Here is a 6000-nt window from a genome sequence, read left to right as displayed (position 1 = left end):
TCGCTTTCGAGGGTCAATAGCTGACGTTAAAAAAAAACTGTTTCGCTTAAGGCCGAAGCAATGAATGCGATACCAACAAATTGTATTGTTCACGAAGTAAGGCTAGCAGTAACTATTTTGGATCCGATCTCGCGTAATTCAACAAAACGCTGGTTTAAGGGAATATAGCCGCCCAGGAAACCGAAGCGTTTTCGAGCTCTGAGTTTTCTAAACGCGAAGTAAGCGTTGAGAGCACAGCAAGTTTACGAACCGTCTCCTAATGCCTCGAGATAGCGCGCGCGCAAGCGACTGCGCCCTTCGAACGATGCGGTCCCCCCCCCCCCCCGCTCCCGTGGCGCCCCTTCGTGCTCCTTTCGAAAGACGGGCGGGGCGTTTCCTCTCTGTTTGATGAGCAATCGACGGCAGGCCCGCACGCGGGAAGATGTTATCTCATGCGCTCTCCGTGCGACCGGAGACAGACGGCCGGCTAGTTTTATCTCCGCTTCAGCTGGATTCGTCGCCAGCGCTCGCGAGCTTTTACCCGCTGCTAGAATCTACGCGTGGTGATGTTATTAATTTGGACTTTATGCGGAAATTACGGGGGCAACGGCGACGGCAAATTCCGCCGAGAGTGTCCGTTATAATTGCTATCCACAAAAAACAAAAAATTGAGGAGCCATTTCACTCTGTGAAGTGGATGATAAGCGAAGCTGTTTTCGCGCATGGCACAGATGTTACATGGTGGAGGACAGTTTGGTATGTAAGGCCAGGTTTTAACGGCCAAGCTGTTAACATTCAATACCACATATAGAATGTGAACGCCTGAATGCTTTTTCAAACACGAAAATTGACCGTCGGCGGCGTCAATCGACTGATGCCAAAAATAATTATGTGATGCCGTTATCATCACGTCATAGATCGTCAAAACTTGTGACGTCATCATGGTAGCATATGTCGTGATGTCACGTGATGACGTCATCACAGGACATCGTCGCTTTACACTGCTTCAGTGATCGGTGCGCCGATCATGGAGCTAGCGCAAAACCAAGTGAGGTGCACAAAGCTTGCAGACAGGGAGGGGGAGGATCCACCTGTCGATCGAGAAGAAAAAGAACCTGGCTTTCGCCTTGGAGTTTTCTTAGGGGAATGCATTAGGGACAGTGTGGCTCTTTGGCATTGAGGCACTGCTGAACATCACGGCGTTTGTCTACCACGTTTTCTGATAGCCACATAGGCGTATTTAGAGTGTTATTTCATAAAATCCAATTTTATTGATCAGTATTTCTGTTTATTTGTTAGTGTCGAAAATAATAGCCGAAGAGGTTAATCCAGAACACTCAACTGCATTAGCTCTTGTTTTTTTCATTACCGAGTCAAGTATGGAGTTCTCCTGAGATGATTTTTTCCATGAATTTGCATGAATCGAAATATTTCTAGCCTATAAGAGCCCCCATAATAATATTCAGGCTTGAATGTTAATGCAATATGCTTCTGTAGTGCACTCCAGGATGTAAATTTGCTGCTCCAGAGTGCTCCCAGATGCAAAAATTATATTGCTCCAAAGTGCTCCAGATGAAAATTTTGACTGCTCCAAAGTTCTTCAAAACGGAAATTTTGCTGCTCCAAAAATGCTCCAAATCAGTAGTCTTTGGTAGCATCACTGTATATGGTTTGCTGAGCTTTTAGGTGGTGACAGCCGTACCAAGCTTGAATGTTTACTCTAAAAACAGTTGTGTAACAAGTAGGCATGTGCGAATAGTAAATTTTAGGTTTGAAGCGAATTCGAAGCAAACAGTGATTTGGTCGAATAATTTTGAATCAACTTCGAATAGTGTGTATCACATATTATAAATAAAAATGAGCATATTTTTCATTACCCAATTAACCTACAGAACATTTTTTTAAAAATTGAGCAAGGCATGTGTGAATGTAATTCTTTTTGGTTCAAAGGGAAGTGGAAAACAACTTTGAATAGTAATAGGACTTGACTTTTGGTATAATGCAAGTGATAACCTGTAAAATATGTTGTTTTAAAATTTACTATACTTAGACCATATAAGCCGGTATAACAAGCTTTTAAACTTCGCGCTTGCCTAGTAACAAGGCATCATGGAAACTGATGTAGGCAGATGCCTTCTATGCTTTAGCGTTGCTTTTTCAATTCGAGGGGTTTGACGTCCAAAAGCGACATATGGGTTATCAGAGATTCTGAGTGAAGGGGTGTGCATAAATTCTGACCTCCGGGGGTTTTCTAATGTCCATCTATACCTAAGTACACACACATTTTTGTGTTTCGGCTGCATGCGGCTGCAATGGCCCAGTACTGAACATGCAGTGTTGTGTTTGGTACCCGTCACATGCCATAGGCATTGTGATGGGTTTCTAGAATTCAAACTGGCAGACAAATCGCAGTAGGTCTGAGATGAAACTTTATTTACAATGACCCTTGAACAGCAACAATGTTCCAACTAATGCTCGTCACAGATACCGAATGATGCCACTTGTATGTACAAAAGAAAGTCATGATGTGATGGTGAAAAAATATATGTACAATGGTAGTTCCACCAAAAAGGAAGCCAAGGTAGCGAAACGCCATGACAAACTGCTGTGGATTATGTCTGCTGCCAATGTCCCCTTGTTTCTGTGACAGAACACGCATCAGCTGTGAAATGATAAAACATGAGCGTACAGGTATACATGAGCACAGTGTCAGCCCCACAAACAGCATGGAGGTGTGTACTAAAGGTGTACTACAGAGGTGCGAAACATAAAGGCATACTAAACAGTACTACTTGATAAAACATAATGATGCTGGCATTTCAATGTGGCAGCATTTAAGCTGCCTGTAAGCGTCATCTTTATCACACCCGGGTGCATCAAATGCTCAAAATGTGCAATAACAGCAACATTGCTATGAATCCTTTCCTATGCTGATCAAACACAAAAAATAAAAATATACCTTTATCATGTACTTCATCAAGTCCACATCAAGGTGTATTTACATGTCAAGCTCCGTGTGCCATTCATTAGGTTAAAATGCGAGCCCTAGCAGAGCTTAAAAGCTTTGGGCTAGCTATGTGGGTCATCCAGGCCTCTAAAAAACTGATCACATCAACATAAATTGCAGTCACTCCAGTAACGAGCAGGCGAATACAATGAACTCGCGAGAAAACAACAACCCAGGCACATGCTGGGTATTAGAAATAAGGCATACAAAAGTGCTTAACCTTTTAAGGACCAAACGATGAAAATATCAGAAGAAAACGCTTGTTTTCCATTTAAATAAGCAACAAACACCGATATCGCAGGTACTATATTACTTAATGAAAATAACAAAATAGCTCGAGGAAATTTTTTCAGCAATAGTTTGCTGCATACAGGCAACACTACGCAGAATACTGAAAGTGAGCTTTGCCCCAAACCACCTATGCAACAGCTACGGCATATTAGGGAGTTTTAGCTTGTAACGTATACTTCATTACGTTACCGTGTTACCGGTTACTGGATGGAATCTGCGCATGCGCGAACGTTTACGGAACGTAAACTACTCGCCGTATACGCTTTACGTTTACGGCCCTATCTCGCAAATCCGCCTTCGTTCGTGGCTACTCGCGATATCCGCTTCGCGGAGACTCCAGTCGGCGAGTCAAAATAAGCCGAAGTGCAAGCGCCACTTACAATCACCTTATTTCATCCGGATTACCAAGGCTAGAGCGATGTAGAATACCGAATCCGCAAACGTAAGAGGCCTAAACATGCTGACAGGCTTGATAGGTGGCGCCATCTAGCGGGGCCAAGGTGTACCAGGCGAGCACATAATTGTTATTGCAGAAACATCGGGCACTCTGCTCCCAATGTAAATGGCTTGCAGCGGCATTATTACAAATGAGTTGCCTTTTTAATCATTTTTCCCCCTCAAGAACACTCGGCGAAAACAAACGTGTCCATGATTGTGGTTGCGAGAAGCGTCACAAGATGTCGACACCATTGCCCGGTAACCTGGTATTGCTACACTCGTTTATACCGGGATACTGCACACGCTAAAAACCTTTCTAATGATTTTGCCGCAGAGTAATTCAATATTATCTAAATTAAATATAGTTTAAATGCTGTTATCATCACCATTTTGTGGTTTGCGAAAAAGTAAACGTTTACGTACGTACGTAAAGGTTTACGTTTGGGCAGCTAAAGAACTACTAAAACTCGAGTTCCGGTAAAACGGTAAACGTAATCCGGTAACGGTAACGTAAAGAAGTATACGTTACAAGCTAAAACTCCCTATTATTTAATGCGTTGCGTACTCATAAGTTCAATCAATATGGAGGACTTGAGATATTTGACTGATCTGTAAGGCATGATCTAAATCATAGTGGAAAGCATTTTAGGTGCCTTCTCTTTCCAAATTGGGCTTCTTACTAACGTGATTAGGGTAGTGAACTTTTTAATTAGCGCAGTTATGCAGCCTTTCACTAATTGAAGTCGGCAGGATACCCATTACTTTTGCAAACCTAGTATACTTTACTGCAGGACGCCCTCGAAGTAGGCCATAGTACCAGAAGGCTGAAGAGAGGCTGAACAGGCAGTTATGTTTGTGATGTGCTGTGTGCCACTGCTGGTAAGCCATCTTGCACTGTTGGGGCCATGCATTGTGTTGTCAGGCAGAGCGTGTTTGAGTAGACATAGAACCACTTCTGGTGCTGCCACATGCTGCATAGCTATCCTAATAAAAAGGTTCACAACAGATCTTGTTAATCAACAACTCAAACGGGAAGAATTTACGTGTAACTTATGGTTGCCACCATTAGGCTCATTTCGAAAATGACACAAAAGCCTTCGCCAATGTAGCATGCAGGCTGCACAAAAAAGGGGCAGACAAAAAATGCATATGACTGCTCTCGCACTTTTTTGAAGTTAAGAAGTTGAAGGGTTCCGAGTTGCCTCTCACTGAAAGCCTCACCATATGCGATTCCTTCAGTATAGCAATGTTTTTTCAAATGCTCCACTGTATCTGATACGGTGCCTGGAACGCGCCTCCCACAACACCCTAGTCTTACAGGCACTACCACAGGGGGAACCATGTGTCACTGCAGCGACACCCCCCCCCCCTCATTGGTCAAGTTAAAGGGACACTAATGAGAAAGAATGAATCGGTTTAGATTGATAAATTGTACTTTGAGAACTATAATGTCATTAATTTCACCATCATAGGTGTATTAATAAAGGAGAAAATGAAGTTCAAAGTTTAATTTTTAAATTTCGCACCAAAATCTCTGCGCGTGACGTCACGGATGTCTGTGTATTTATCATATTTTGGTACCATTGGCTCAACAAAATTTCCTCAAACTTGGTATGTTAACTCTACGGCCCTCTCAGAGGACAGTGTACTTCATGTTTACCGTTAAGGAACTACGTAGGCCCTAGTAGGCACCGTCAAAATATGTGACGTCACAGCGAACGGTGCGGAAACTTCAAGGTGGCGTCGCCACCCACATTTTCTTTTTGCGCGATTTCTCGCTTACTAAGTGTCTTCCTGCCGCAGGCGTGGTGTTTTTGGTATTGTGAAAGAGTAGGTTACTAATACAGTAAAAGCTCGTTAATTCGGATTTCTAGGGACCGGAAAAAATGTCCGAATTAACCGAATGTCCGAATTATCGAATGGTCGAAATAAACACAATAAATGCACGAGTTTTTTCAACATACCTTTACTTAACAAAGTAATCGCGGATGCTTGTCTGTTTTCGAGCAGAAATTCGCGCGGACACAATTTTTCTGAGCCCTTCAAGGTGCTCAGCAGCTCGCATGATGTCTGCAGTACCGCAAAAGTTTCACCCGTCATCCACGCTTTCCGGTTGGCACGGTATTCCACGGGAAGATTGTTGACGTTCTTAAAGCAGCGTGGCTTTTGAACCTTTCCGATAACGAGAAGCGGCAAGCGCTCTGTTCCCGTCACGTTGGGGATAAAAGTACGGTTACTCGTTCTTTGCTTCTTGCCGCCGATTGAAGGATCCCCTTTCATCACTC

The sequence above is a fragment of the Rhipicephalus sanguineus genome, unplaced genomic scaffold, assembly GCF_013339695.2.
Source record: "Rhipicephalus sanguineus isolate Rsan-2018 unplaced genomic scaffold, BIME_Rsan_1.4 Seq8268, whole genome shotgun sequence".
Lineage (NCBI taxonomy): Eukaryota > Metazoa > Arthropoda > Arachnida > Ixodida > Ixodidae > Rhipicephalus > Rhipicephalus sanguineus.
The sequence above is the reverse complement of the archived record's forward strand: the minus strand, read 5'-3'. Positions refer to the sequence as shown.